At 41.5% G+C, this 16,682-nt stretch overlaps 1 long non-coding RNA gene across 1 annotated transcript; it reads right to left on the minus strand.

Moving 5' to 3' along the window:
* Positions 1-4,888: 4,888 nt before the first annotated feature.
* Positions 4,889-10,294, minus strand: LOC124260607. The gene is made up of 3 exons (XR_006894131.1): positions 10,202-10,294; positions 9,211-9,270; positions 4,889-5,119 (listed from the first exon to the last, which is right to left on the minus strand). It is a non-coding gene; the product is annotated as an uncharacterized LOC124260607 (long non-coding RNA).
* Between the last annotated feature and the right edge of the window lie 6,388 nt (positions 10,295-16,682).

Below are 16,682 nucleotides of genomic sequence, written 5' to 3' on the forward strand. Positions count from 1 at the left end.
AGGGTGTAATGTCCTGAAGTGTCTGAGATCTGGATCTGATGCCATTCGTTGGTTCCAGGAGGACTTCTCGTATTCCATGACAGTTTTTTACGATGTTCTTCCAGGAGACTTGACTCATGGAGACACTGGAGGAGACGAAGTTATCAAGAAACTGCATCAGTTTGTATTTTTTCACGTACATGCACTATATCTGGTATAAATCCTGTTCTTGTCTTCAATATGCAGTTTCTACGGAAGCGTAGTAGGGCCACGGTGAAAAACTTTTTGGTCTTACTCCAAATATCTCCTACGTAGGAGTTAGTATCTCCTAAGTTGGTATCTCCTACGTAGGACCTAGTATCTCCTACGTAGTACTTAATATTTCCTGTAGGAGATGATCGATAAACGTTTATATAGATTAATCTGAAACGCACACGCACACAATCTCCTGTTTCACTGTTTCAGTCACTGTAAGAGTCTACAGTCATTCGTTTCATTCACTATTATAGTCTACAGTTATGTGTTTCATTTACTGTTAAAGTCTACTATCATGTGTTTCAATTTACTGTTAGTGTCTACTGTTTCCTTCACTATTAGAGTCATGTGTTCAACTAATTGTTGCACATAAGTACTGTGTTGGACCGACTGTTATACTTTACTGCCTTGCGTTCAGTTTGCTCTACTATTACGCGTTGCAGTTAGTTCACTGTTATATGTTGCACTTTGTTACACTTTACTATTATGCATTGGATATTTCAAAGGTCGTTGCAAATGAATCATAATCTGCGTGTACAGACGTGTCTTAGACTATAGGTGGCAATCTATGTGTACGTATCCCCTTATATTTATACAAATAACTATAATGACAATTCTTTGCCTTTTTGAATTTCGTATTGTTTTACGCCGCACTCAACACTTGTCCATCCCAGTCAAGTCAACCTGTAAACGAATAAAACCGCAAACGAGCGTTGCATCCGATCCAACCTAGCCCCATCAAGACAAGCAACAACTTGCGGAGGTCGTGTTATAACCCGAGTTTCATATCACAACCTCACCCCAACCATCCCACCCACCTCTGTGTGTGTGTGTTTGTGTGTATGTGTGTTTGTGTGTGTGAATAGACGTATGTATGATAGATTAAACATTACCATACCCAAACCTGCATAACTGCAATTAGAACAGGGTCCACGTCACCCTAACGTAATACACACACAATAACACTGTACAGTAACACTGCGTTAGTGCCATGAATATTCACTGACTCACATTTCGACTATCTAACGCATAGCCAAACATTTCTCAACTTAATAACCATCCTTAAAAAGGATATATTAAGTCCTACGTAGGAGATATTAAGTCCTACGTAGGAGATACTAAGCCCTTTCAACAGATATTAATATCACCCTTTTTCAACCCTGACCACAATTCGAACCCAAACAAGGCCTTGAGCACACACACTGACTGTTTGGAGCTGGTAATTGGATTCAACCCACTGTTGTGTAAGCCTGATTTCATCAACATCATTGCAGCTGACTTCATCTTCGAACTTACGTTTGATGTTTGAGTACGACTGCTGAGGTGTGAGTCGAGAAGAATGCCGAGATGCTTTGTGTTGTCCACATCAGGTAACTTCCTTAAGTAAAGTTTGATATTGCACTTGGTGTTTCTTGCAGGATTGAAGACCAAGACGTTACTTTTTGAGGGAGAGAATGTGAACTGTCTTTTGGCACTAGTTCTGACACTCTCTTACCATGGACTGTAGATCAGCTGTGATAGGACTGATCAGTGAGATATCATCTGCCTGAGTTGGAGCGGCAAGATGTGATAGGTTTGTCAGAAGCTCGTTGATATAGACCAAGTAGAGCTTGGCAGAAAGGACGCTACCTTGTCTCACTCCACGGTCGAGTTTAAACTAGGATGAGTAGGAATTATTGGCTAAAACACAGCTTTTCATTTCAGAGTATGTGATGCAGAAAATGCGCCACACGCGTGGATGAATGTTCATCTCCTTCAGCTTCCAGAGTAGACCATCATGCCACGCAGTGTCGAATGCTTTACTGCTGTCCAAGAACACCACTTTCAGTGAGTCATTCCTTTCCTTGTGGTGGTAGACTGTCTCCTGAAGGAGGAATGATGCATGAAGAGACGAGAGGCCTTTCTGGAAGCCGCATTGCTGAGGATCAGGGAAGTCTGTGGAGTCTTGAAATTGTGGGATCCGTTTTGCTATGACCTGTTCGAAGAGTTTTGAAATAACAGGCACCAGAGTCAGTCCTTTGTATGAATCTGGGGACGCCTTTGGTTTGCCTCCGCCTTTGAAGATTGGGATGAGGATACCTTTCTTCCACTGGTATGAGATAAAACCTGTGGTGATTATTCTGTTGAATAGTTTAGGAAGATAATATTGATGGGTTGAACCTCCGTGTTTCAAGTGTTCATGGTAGATTCCATCAAACCACAGGCCTTGTTGTTTGTCAGAGATTTGCAAAGATTGCTTACCTCAGACTGAGAGGTCAGAAGGCTCTTGACGTCGATTAACTTGTTGGAGGTACAATGTTTTAGTTCAGCAACTCTGCCTTCTAGATAGTCCTTAAAGTTCTGGTCAAAGTGGTCATCAACCCTTTGCTGAATATAGTCTTCATGGGGTCAGCGCGTGCTCGGCAGATTTCCAAGGCATCTGTGGTATGGTTCCCTGATACACTTACGGTCGAAATGTGCGATTTCTTGTCTCTGTTGTTGAGGAGAGCCCAGCATGTTTTCTGGTCGATGTCATATAGTTTATCAAATTTGTTGAAGTGCTCTGTTTCATAAAGTGCACCACCTTCTTTCATAGCAGCTCGAAAATTATCTTTGGATTTCTTGTAGTCACGGAAGCTAGTGTAAGTCATGCCTCTAGGTCTACCATCTAGAATCCATTGCTGTTTGTAAGATATCATCAGGTCGTGGCAGTCTTTCACCTGTTCCTTCCAGTATGGTCTTAGATATCGTCTGAAATGTCTCACTGGAACACAGTCCGACGCAGCCATAGTGCGGGTCGTAGTAATTATATCAGTAAGGTGTTAAATATCCACACTGTCACAGCATAGAGCTGGCAGCTATCCTTGATAGAGCCGTTCTGGAAGGCTAGGTTCCAAGCTGGTCTACGTATGGGAGGATCTGCACCTGGTTGACTAGGTTGGTCAATTGTAAGAAGGCATACAACTGGTGATGGTGGGAGACGTTCTGTGGATTATCATCTTTCACTTCTACTTCTGAATTATTTGCGAAAACATTCCTGAAATGAATGAGCCACTCGGGTTTGGAAATTGAATTTGTTGAGAGCATTTAGTTTTGATATGTCGAATTTCTTTCCAGAATTTAGACTGACAATGCATAGAATTACTTAGCCTGTTTTCCAAGAATGACAGATTGTGAACACCAAGTTGGTGATCGGAGAAGGCACATATATAGATATGGTTTTGAGAGAGTAGCGTAACATACACTTGCAATTACACCTTGACAGTTCCATGACATAAGTGAAATGATTGGGAGAGACATATCTAAGAAGGGTTGTCATGGGGAACATCGTTCATTCGCTGTCTTTCCTCTATTTGTTGCTAAAACTTTCTCCTGCTCAGCCACGGCTTGACAGGAATGCACGTCGTCATATGAGCGAAATATTCTCAAGCACGATGTTAAACCCAATTTCACCTCACCTCACCTCACAAGAATGTTTTCTGGACAGAAATCAACGTTTTCAACAAGTAGCCTATCTTGAGCGTGTATATTTATCTGTGCTGCGGCATAGCGTTTCTCGGGTTTTTAATGAAGACTTTAAGGTGCGTCACCGTAACTCCCCTTTCCACCATATAAGTTTTTATCGATTTGAGCAGGACTTCTGGATTCTGCCAATGTACTAGCGTCTGGTTCGTGAGCGAATAGGACCTGCACAAAACCCATCAGCATCAATGTTGATGTTTACATAGAGTGAAGGACCATAGATGGAAGCCAGTAACGGATATACAGTGATAGAGATTAGGTGATTGGGATGTACAATGTACAGTGTTACTGGCTTCCATCTATGGTCCTTCACTCTATGTAAACATGTTGTACAAACAGTATGTATCTAACTTAATCCCCTCACCAGTCTGTTGTAATAACAACTCTGTGGCTTCTTGTACATACTATATATACCTCAGTAACTATTCACTGTCATTCATCCGATGAAGGGTCAAGTATTAGCCCAGAAACTTCGTGTGTAAATGATACAGAAGTTGCACATCCATATCAAGTGTATTGTATTATCAACACAACCTCTAAATTTGCAGATTCTTCACGTGCGGCCACAAGCTCTGATGTAAGCCTATAGTTAGACTCCTTGAGGTGTTTAGACCCGGGTGTCAAATCTATCAATTTTCAACAACGATTTCCTTGATGTAGATTAGGGTTACATAACAATATGATAGCAATATCACGGCAGGGGATCCCGAAATGAGATTCACTCTTTGTACCCATGCTGAAATCGAACCCGAGCCCTCGACGCGACGAGCAAACACTTTAACCACTAGGCTATCCCACCGCGTCGGCGAAATATTTCAGTTACATTATTGGATAGGGCTAACCTTTACGCATGTCTAAATACGTATGTACACAGGAATACAAAACTCTCACGTCGGTCTACTTGTTACCATAACAGGGGCGGTGGGGTAGCGTAGTGGTTAAAGCGTTCACTCGCCACGCCGAAGACCCGAGATCGATTCCCCATATGGGGACAATGTGTGAAACCCATTTCTGGTGTCCCTCGCTGTGATATTGCTGGATATTGCTTAAAGCGGCGTAAAACCATACTCACTCATTCAAGATTCAAGATGCAAACATCAAACTGATTTTATGATGGTCTGACTTTCCCTACAAACGACAAAGAAGCTAGAGGGCGTACTACTACTACATTTATTGATGGCACAGAGATCGGGAGAACAGACACACTATAACGACTGGGTCTTCACAAGGTTGTGATGTTGCTGTCGCTGCTGCTGTTGCTGCTGTTGCTGTTGCTGTTGCTGTTGCTGTTGCTGTTACTGTTACTGTACTAGTTTTCTTATAAGCAATGCCGATTAGCGCTTTCCCGGGCCACCCCCATTGTTGCAACAATTGTCCAGATCACCTACAATATTAATATACAGTTTAATAAATATAATTTTTGATACATTTTACGAAGTGGGACGGGGGATATTAAAACATCTTTCCTTACGACGTCCGTCCGCTTTTCAGTGGGGACACATTTTCTCAAAAGCTGTTTCAGTTGGAGAACTGATGTAACTGGTCATGATTTAAGCTAAAGTTTTACAGAGTTACGGCCCTTGGTCCAAGAGTTCGAAAAGTGTTGCCATAAATAGTTTCCAGAGTTACACCAATTGTTACATGTTTAATTATTATCTTGAATATACACTGTGCTTGGCATCGTGTGTGAATGAAGACAGGTTGTCTCAAATGTATAAGAAGTTACTCAAAACTGAGTTCGAAATTTAGTATTATAAATTAGTTTCTCTAGGAGCCGTTTGCAATTATTTCCCATTATTTGTTCTGTGTTAACGCAATGGGATCTTTATTCTCATGGCGCTTGTCTCTTCTGAAGGGTTTATGTATGGCTTTCTCATAGTTAACATTTTTTGCCATATTGGCCATTGTTTATATGAATATTGAATTTAATAGGGCCTGTGATAACGGGGACAGATGAAGAACCTTTCCTGGTTTTGTTGAAATTGAAGAATTTAAAAATATGGTTTAGGGATTTACTCCGACGTATTCGCCAGGTTTCTGCATTTGGATGGCAGGAAAACCCAGAATTTGACCATATTATATATATTATATATGTCTTTCAGTGGCATTTAGAAGTTGTACATTGATGTCCAAGATATTTTTATGGATTAAACTTCTTTGTAATTTCTCTCTCGACGTTTCGAGACCATTCCAGGTCTTCACCTGATGAAGGGACCTGGAATGGTCTCGAAACGTCGTGAGAGAAATTACAAAGAAGTTTAATCCATAAAAATATATTATATATGTTACAACAGATCTTACCAGTGGTATTCGATACTTCAGATGTATTGTGCACACAACGTTTCCCCATCTGTCGGAAATTGATTGACGGTAGAAAGTAGGGTGATGAAGCGAAAGAGCAGGGGAAGTACAGATACATATATACTCAACACAATTATAAACTTGACATCCATATTATTGGTCATAATTGTGAAAGAGGGTATTCTTTGTAGAGTCTTGTTGTACCATACAGATGGCAGTGGCATGTGAGCAGTTTCAACATGGCCTTCGCGACAGACGTCGAAACAAGTGTGAACCATAACACGGCGAGGCAAATGATCGCCCTAGAAATAGCACGTGCATTGGAGTGTAAATACACCGACAAAAAGCACAAATGAACAACGTGAGCGTACTATGGGTAGGTTGAACGCACGATCCCTGGGCTGCAGTTGTGAGACCCTTGTGCAGTAGATAGGCGTCATTGAAGACCGCACAAGTCGTGTGCCGCCGCCTCTGACGTCACACCAAGATTACCCTTTTTATATATTTTTATTTACTTATTTCTTATCTTTATTTATTTAAAAAAAAAATTTCATACCTATTTATTAAAATAAATATAATATATATATATATATATATATATATATATATATATATATATCATGCTACCATGGTTACCATGCAACTGTCAGTGAACATATTTAAACTATGAAGAATGAAGACACAAATTAAGACTGTCCAGTGTATACTAACTCATATTGTTGTACTTAAATGGAACCTTTTTTTGAGCATTACTTTCTTTTAAAAGTCGTGTTTAATATAGTTGTAAGGAATCTCAGTTTCTGTGGGTATTAATGCATCTGTTCTTAGATTACACAATGCTGAGTTGGGATAAATTGTATGTAATTGACGAAGTGGATACAGGTTGTCATGTACTGATTTTTGTTCATTAAGCACCATGTTATTTCATCCACTGAATGCTAGATGAGCATACCAAGTGTTATTTACTATGTGTTGCTTGGTAGATGTTTTTGCTGCAGGTTGATCTTGCTATAAGACCTTATACCACATTGTGTACAAAGGGCAGAGGCTCCTATCACACTCAACAGGACATAGGAAGATTGCCTAAACAAGGCCTCCTCAGTAATGGTGACATTTTGCAAATATGATACCTGGTAAACATTATCAATTTTACCATGCTACAGGGCATTTGACTATCCTTGAAGGTCCTTCTTTGCACAGTGTGTTCATTGAGGTGATCCTGGGTATCTCGAACCCATCACAGCTTGTGTACCAAGATATCTCATACTTTTGTACAGTTTTTGAGTTCATGTTTTCAACAGCAAATAAAAAAAATAATAAAAAAAATATTACCCACAACATCTGTGAGAGTAACATCCACTTGCAGAAGTTGTTCACGGTGTCATCATAGACCGAGATCCGAGCTAGATGACCATACACAGGCCCTGACGCTTTCACGTCGTGCTCAACGTTTACGATTTGTCCGAAGACATGCCAGATTCAAGCGCAGGTAGTGGAACAGGATTGTCTTCAGTAATGAGCCGCGATTCACACTGTTCTTTGTGGATGGCATCGTACGGATGTGGCGCAGGAGTGTGGAACGTCACGCGCAGTGATGAAAGTCAAATTTACCAATTTGGAGGGGCCAGCGTAAGGTATGGTGGGCATTGTGTGCTAATTTATAACAGTCGAACTCAATGGATTATCGTTCAGGAGAATCTTACTGCCACACAGTAAAGATTGACCCCGCTTTATGGTCATGGTCTGACATTTCAACGCTATGACCTATACATCTTACGTAAAGCTGGTCTTGATGTCATGAACTAGCCTTCCCATTCCCAGACACTTTGAATGGTTGGTTTGTTGTTTAACGCCGCACACAGCAATAATCCTACTATATGGCGGCGGTCTGTAAATAATCGAGTGTGGACCAGATAATCCAGTGATGACGTCACGCAAGGATACGATGACGTCAGCAAGCTTGACCTCTTACGACAAGTATGGGCTACTGAATACCCAGTCTAACCCGTATCTTCACGGGTCTCAACTTGGATATGAGCTGAGGAGGATTAGCGCGACAGCAGATAAATCGACCCCAGACCTTGACTTCCGGATAGAGTCCTCGGACAGGTTCTCCTCCTCATCACTAGACGTTGTGTGGTGGCGTCACGACCACCATAGCAGGTCACACTCGTTAATGACTTCTTCTGTTCCACCAGTTTTATCAGTTAGGTGTTAGGGAACGCCATGTATTAATTCTAATACAATAAATCCGCCGGCCAATTTTCCTCATCTCTATTGTTACCTTGCAGTAGAATACATCTATATCCATCACACTACACATTACTTCCATTGTGGGATTCAATCTAACAACCTGAAGTGTCAAGGGTTTAATGTGGTTACATACGCATGCATTTCTTAATGATATATAATTGATATATACTCAACAAAAAAACTTAAGGACCAACCAAATTTTTCAATATCAAAGTATTTGATGGTTCGTATTATTATCCATATAATACTTAGATATTGAATACTGGGGTGGTACATAATGCTTTGGGTTGAGTATATATTACATCATTATTAAATGATTATTGGCGGTGGGGTAGCCTAATGGTTAAAGCGTTGGCTCGTCACGCTGAAGACCTGAGTTCGAATCCCAACATGGGCACAATGTGTGAAGCCAATTTCTGGTGTCCCCCGCCGTGATGTTGCTGGTATATTGCTAAAAGCGGCGTAAAACCAAACTCAGTCAGTCAGTATTAAATGATGACGTCAACTTTCATTTTGACCCTTTGGTCAACATTTACCATCATCACATTAGGATATATTCCTTGACTAATGTGCTTTTCCAGTATAGTTAGCGGGAAGTGTCACTGTGTACATAAATAATTTATAAAATATTTGATATTTTGTTATTATTGTCGGATATTAAACTCAATCTGGTTATTTCCTTCACACACGCCATTAACACACTGCTGTCCTTCATCACAAGCCGGTGAACATCCCTCTTCAAAAGAAAAGGACACAGTTACAGTTCTAAAACAACAGAAGTAGGTATATTTTTAACACTTTGTTTTAGCAATATTACTAAACATTAGGAGTATTTGTACTTTCAGTATTTACAGGTGTAGAAATGGCAGTTCTTACAATGGTAGCAAGATAATTGGCAGCAGTGGTAATATTTATTCTTACCTCCTTCACACACGCCATTAACACACTGCTGTCCTTCATCACAAGCCGGTGAACATCCCGCTTCAAAAGAAAATGACACAGATACAGTTCTAAAACAACAGAAGTAGGTGCATTTTTAACACTTTGTTTTAGCAATATTACTAAACATTAGGAGTATTTGTACTTGCAGTATTTACAGGTGGTAATACTTATTCCTACCTCCTTCACACACGCCATTGACACACTGTAATACTTAGAGTATTAGTAGTATAGATGATAGTAGTAGAAGACGTAGTAATAATAGTGATAGCAGTAGTTATAGTAGTAACCTGTAGTAGTAGTTGCACCAGCAGCATTATTAGTAACACATGATTATTAACAATAGCAGTATAGGGCCCTTAAGTAGGTGACGGCACTTCGCGAGACCATAGTACTTCCGGTGACAAACAACGTTTCATATCGAACCAATAATCCTTGCAGGTATAACACATTTCCGATCTAACCATCCCCCAAATAGCCAACTATTACGACTGTCAACAGCTGTGACAGCCAAGCATGGTTGTACACTTGGTCCGGTCTAGTGAAGTCATATTTGGCGGTCGCGCAATTTGGAACCAGAACTGGTTCTTGAATACACGTTTGTCACCGGAAATTTAATACCGGAAGTAGGTTGGGCCACGTCTAGTATATCGCAAGTTGGAGCGCGCAAAGGGAACTGGGAACCAGCCTAGTACCGGAAGTATCGCCTCGCGAGACTTACAGGCCCTATTAGTAAAAACAGTTCTACCAGCAGTTATTGTAGTAGACGCTGAAGTAGTAGTAGTAACAGTTGTAGCAGTAGTAGTAGTAGTAGTAGTACGTATAGTGATCGTGGTGGTAATATAAGTATTAGTATTAATTGTAGTGAGTAGTATTGGTGATTTTAGTAGTGATAGCAGCAGCAGTAGTGGTAATAGTACAAACAGTGGTGGTCGTAGTCGTTGTCTTTGTCGTAGAAGTTCATCATACTTACAACTTTGAGCCAAAGACAACCCCACTGACGTCATGAGCACCAGCAGCAGCATCACCACCAAGATATCCTTCATCGTCAGTCGGTTTCTGTGAAAGATACCCGTTGTTCTAAACAAAGTACCCGTGTAAGACAAGTTAGAAATTATATTTATAATTGTATATATGTGGTGAGTGATTGGCTTAGTGACTTGATGCATGATGTGTTGGGTGATGTGTTTGGGAATGTACTGTGTGATGTGAAGGATGATATATACACCTCGTCAAAAAATATCGCACCACCCATTTGAAAGTCAGAGTAGAAATATAGTTTTCGTTTTTTTTTACACTACACGTACATATGTAATATACGACACCATCTGTGAACATGATATCACAAACACACCCTGTTCCGAGCTGCATGTGCACGCATGCATGTTCCGGTGGTCGGTTTGCTATAAATGCAGTATGCACATAGCCCAGCACAACTGAACAGCACAACTGAACATTAATCACACTGTCATCAGCAGGCTGATACGTAAGCATACTGCTACCTGTGAAGTGAAGGATGCACCGAGGTCTGGATGTTCCAGAAAACCCAATGACAGGGAAGATCGTGCTCTCGTACGCCATGCCAGACGAAACCCAATGTCTACTTGTACACAGCTGCGACATGGATGGCATCCATACAACAGAGTGCCCATTAGAACCATCAGACGACGCCTAAATTCTGCGGGATTGAGAGCAAGACGTCCAATCAGACGTCCACTCCTCACAAATCAGCACCGTAAAGTAGACCTCATCACAGTTCCCGGGACACTGAATGGACAGAGGTACCAGAACCTGATCCTGGACGGTGTTGTTGTGTCTCATTTCGATAACCATGCTCTCGTCACACGTCCAGTCTTCATCGACAATAATGCCAGACCACATCGTGCTCGAGCTGTTGTTCGGCATGTCCAACCCACCACCATTGAGACACTACCATGGTCAGCAAGAAGTACAGACATGAATCCTATTGAACACTTGTGGGACATTTTGAGACGTAAGGTGAGAGTAGTTCAGACCCTTCAGGAATTGACCCATGCATTGCATGATGAGTGGCAGCAGATCCACCAGCAGAGAATCAGACGTCTGGTGACCAGCGTGAGACGGCGTGTAGAAAATAATATCCAAATGCGAGGCGGTTACACCAGATACTGAGTTAGCCTGTCGTTGTGGACCTTACTAGTGTGTTCAACATTAATGAAATGTGAACTGTGTTGTGTGTCTGATGTAACGACCCCGGCAGCCATACTTATTTCACCTTATTTTATGGTGATTTTAGTGGACTTTAGTTTGCCACAATTAAACCTTCAATTAGTGCTCAAATTCGGTCTTGTGTTGTCAATTTTCTGACTGAACGCACCCACGAGGCCATCTAAACAGTTTAATGTGCTTTTCTAAACACCATTTTCATGAGGTTGTAGATCCAGTTTTGGTTAGTGAAAAAAGTGGGAGGTGGGATACTTATGACGAAGTGCATAATTTGGTGCTGTTAGATGGGTTGCATGATGTTTTGGGTAATGGTTTGGGTCATGTGTTGGTTGTATATCACACACACACTCACACACACACATACGCACACACACTTTCTCTTACCTACACACTCCTATGTACACTCTTACACACGCGCAGGCTCATTCACTCGCTCACTTATACACATATCCTCTCTCTGACACACACACACACACACACACTCTCTGTTGCCTACACGCTCCTATGTACACTCTTACACACACACGCGCAGACTAATTCACTCGCTCACTTATACACATATCCTCTCTGACACACACACACACACACACACACACACAAACAAACAAACAAACAAACAAAACAGCCACTCTCGCTCGCACGCACACACACACACACACACACACATGTATACAACATCTACGTTGACATATAAGTGGACTAATCTTGAACGAGGCATACTACTCTAAAACCAATTCATCCCAACCCAGACACAACAACCACCAACCAATACAAAGTGAATATGGTCACCTTTGTGCTGTGTTATTGGGGAGAGGATTTGGTTCGGAACTAAGTACTTACGGAGGAGAAGCGATGCCTGGCCAGTCAAGAATGATCAAAGTCAGACAGCGAGGCTTTATGCATGCACATATATTATACAGGAACCAACAGATGTTTCTTAAAAATACATTAGTAAATATCAATACCATTTCCACATCGTACAAAGAACTTTATGAAAAGGCCTTGGGCGAAGTATTGACATCCCCGAAACTAATACAAGTCAATGCCAACCGCGCACGACGTATTATTACATTGAGCTATGCTGACAGAACTGTTCATAGATCCACACAGCCAGAGAATTAGAAGAGGGTTCTAACAAAAACACTATTAAAATGTGCTAGTTTGTCCGTTGTGTTAGCCTTATGTGACTGCGTTTATGATGACGTAATGGATTGCTTGTTATCTACACATGTCGCACTGACGTCAGTGGAAACAACACCTTTCAAGGACCCAGCTAAACTCGCGTTTCTTCGTTAACTTACAGCCAGGAGGTCCGGCGAACAAGGGCACATACAGACTCACACTGCCACAGGCTAATTTGCATATCACGTGACCGGACTTTTCTCTTGTTTGTAATCAAACGCGCATATTCATAATAAGAAAAGACTGGACTCACGAAAGCTTTTCGGCGCTTTCTTCATAATGTTTTAGATTGTTACATATATATTCTTCCACAACTGCGACAGTTAGGTCTATGACAGTACATATTTAGATATCAAACTGGCTGCATCGTTTGCTCTCCATCAGCTTCGATGACAGCACGTGGTGCCGTACAACCTATGTAAACAAAGGATCGCTACGTAAATCGAAATAGTGTTACATGTTTTTGGGTATTTTCTCAGTGAAACTAATTCATTCTATTACAGATGTTTAGTTAGATGTGTAGACTCGTCAAAAATAAAAGAGTAAAAGAAATCTGTACATTATATTGAATGGACGGTGCAAGATGTGACGAATCGTCACATTTTTCTGGCCTGTGGCAGAGGTACTATGCTGGCTTGCCGCATGGAACTCTGGGTAGGGGAGTGATACAGACTGGTTTCATCTTGCCGTCAAGGTCTAGGTTATGCAAATGCCAAGGTCACATGAGGGAAATCGACCATAGAACTGTGGAAAATGTCTGACAGAACAGTGATCCAGACCACAGAAATGTGTTTTGGAATTGGTATTGATGTAGTCGTTGGCAAATACTTTCATGAAATGATGATGTATAAAGAGTTGGGACGTGGGCGGTGTGATAAAAATATTGTTGATACAGCCCGTGTCCATTCAAAACGTCCGAATATACGAGTTTCCGCATTAAACGAATTTGTGGATTAACGACTCATGAGTCAAGAATATTACCTCTTTCTCACTAGGTGGTATTTGCTCGGACTAAAAGGTTTTAAACCTGATTGAGCATCGTGCGTCAATCAAGGCTTATCAATCATGATTGGCTGGTTGGCTTGTTTAACGCCGCACTCAACAATTTTCCAGCCATATTGCGGCGGTCTGTAAATAACCAAGTCTGGACCAGACAACCCAGTGATCAACAGCATAAGCACACACATTGGGATACGATGACATGTGTCAACCCGGATCTTCACGGGTCATCCATCATGGAGGCAGAATGGAACAGAACATTCAATATCTTACGGCATAGGTTACATACATAGCACAGCCGCAGGCCTAGTATTGCTAGTTTGCTACTGTCCTTTGATTGCTAGCACAGTAGCCGCACTTGGGGTGTTCATCACGAGTTGTGATTATTTCAACAAGTGTTGCTCATCAGTTTGGACTCGCTTCCAGCATCAAGGTGATATGCATTCATCTCCGACTGCCTGAATGACTCACTAAATCACAGACACACGAACTCATTAGAGAGTGAGTGAATGAGTGAATGGGTGAGTGTGGTTTACATCGCTTTCAGCAATATCATGGTGGGGACTCCACAAATGGGCTTCACACATTGTACCCATGTGGGATTCGAACCCGGTTCTTTGGCGTGACGAGCGACCGATTTAAAAACAAGGCTACCCACCGTTCCTCACTGGCAGAGGTAGTTTTCCTTGTTAGGATCAACCTACATAAAGTAGTGACTATAAGTACAGGGCTATGGTCGCATTAAGTGGCAGTGATTATCAGTGACACATTTTGTCGTCCCAAGTTAAATTTCCAAAGACGATTCTCAAACTGACCCATCAGCGTCGGATGCAATTTCCTAGTTTGACTTGTGTCGTATGTTTCACGTGAACAACGGACTTTTCTTTGCATGTCTTGGTGCCTGGTGTGAACAGTATGGCGGGATACGCTCACCTTTTCATCACTGTTCGAGTATAATTCCAACATGGTCGGAATCACGCAATAAAGTCCTTTTAGCAGAGATTTGCTTATATGGAAACTGCATTTATCTTCCACATTTATTCTCATCTGAGTTCCAAATCTAACAATTTCATACAATGGTTTCTTTGATGGTGATGAGAATATTTTGAGTAAATGGGTGTAGTTTTACGCAACATTCCAGCAATATCAGACCAAGTAATACCAGAAATGAAAGCCCTAATTCAACCCCTTAGGGGATTTGAACACGGATCGGCCAACTCTTTGCCCACTAGGCTACCTCTCCGCCCCTCGCCTTGTGACAAAAGCTTTCTGCAGTCATAAAAAGTATGAACACACCGCACCTTCGTGTCGGCACTACTCTCAGCATTACATCAAACTGACTCTGAGTTGAGCTGCCATTCCCGAAAAACAACAAAGGACTGAGTATGTTGAACACATTTATTCCTGACACAGATAATAATCAGGGCAGATCAACTGGACTTCCGGATCAACGTTGTGTTGTTGTTGTCGTTGCTGCTGTTGCTTGTACTGCTTATGGAAGGAATGCTGGTTAACGCTTTCCCGGCGGACCATCCCCATTGTTGCAGCAAGAATTAGACTGATCTGGAACATAAATATACACGTTCATATTGAAGTTAATATATCAGTTGAAGTTAAGCAACGTCGAGCTCGGACAATCCTTGGATGGGTGACCGTGTTTGGCAGCTTGACTCCTGAGAGTTTCTAGGACTTCAGTCCTGCCCCACAACGATACATGTGATACATGTGGTCTCACCTTAGGCAAGTGAGTTTGTTCAAATTGTCTCTGTTCACCCAGCAGAAAATGGGTACCCGGTTCGATAAAGTCATGTGACTATAACCTTCTAGCGCCTAACAGGCAGCTTGGGTTATCCGGGGTAATGAGAATCAGATTCTGATTAAGCGGCGCGAGCAATCACTTGGTGTTTGAGGCTGTGCGCTATAGAAGATGACTAATTATTATTATTATTATTATTATTATTATATTTTAATTATACGAATAACAATATGGTGAATGAATTATTGCAGGTCGTAGAAGCTGCTACGGTAACGATGTTACAAACATAGGAAGGTAGTGAACAGTAAGAATGGGGTTAAATATTTAAAATTATTAGAAAATGTAACCCTTGTCATATTCATTTCTGGCACAGGTGATCAAAATGGCAGACACACGTCCGTGAACATCTGGGTTAGAATTGCTCTTCAGCAACCGTAAGAGGCGAGTTTCCGGACTGAGTGGTCAGGCTCTATATCAATGTATGTCTATCCCTAGATCGATGTCCGTGATGTCAGTCACCGGAAGGTCTGGTCCGGACTCAATTATTTACAGACCGCTGGGATATTGCTGAGTGTGGCGAAACAACGAAACAAACAAACAGTAACTTCCTGGAGTGGCATTTTAAAAGTTGGGACGTACTGTATTCAACTAACGTAAAGGATAACAACTTCATTATTTCGTGAGTGCGACGTTTCGATACAGATTCTTGTACCGTTGTCAAGCAGAAATTCCAAACAATAGCACAAGTAATGATCGATTCCATTCTTAAATAGGTTCAGTGCATGAAGCACATATGCCTCACTTCCTCCTCCTGCTCCAAAACAATGTCCAAATATGCATGGCACTCCTTCGTCACAGGGTGGTGAGCACGTCGCGGCGCCAACTGAAAATTGACGGAAATTATACATTTCAGAAATTAAAATTAAGAACTAAATTGCAAATATAACTATGAAATTTAATTCCCTGAACAAGCGATATCTTGGCGTTTATGTTTCCCCGACCACAAGTGGAGTGCCGTTTTTTGATTGTTTTATGGTTTTTTGTTTGTCTGTTGTTTAACGCCGCACTCAGCAATATTCCAGCTAAATGGCGGCGGTCTGTACATAATCGAGTCTGGACCAGACAATCCAGTAAACAACAGTATGATCATCGATCCACGCAATTTGGGAACCGATGACATGTGTCAACCAAGTCAGCGAGCCTGACCACCCGATCCCGTTAGTCGCCTCTTACGACAAGCATGGGTTACTGAAGACCAATTTTTAGCCGGATCTTCACTGGTTTGATTGTTTTATAATAGGGTTAGCGGGGC

The sequence above is a fragment of the Haliotis rubra genome, unplaced genomic scaffold (assembly GCF_003918875.1).
Source record: "Haliotis rubra isolate DU_JTF1 unplaced genomic scaffold, ASM391887v1 Scf77, whole genome shotgun sequence".
NCBI lineage: Eukaryota > Metazoa > Mollusca > Gastropoda > Lepetellida > Haliotidae > Haliotis > Haliotis rubra.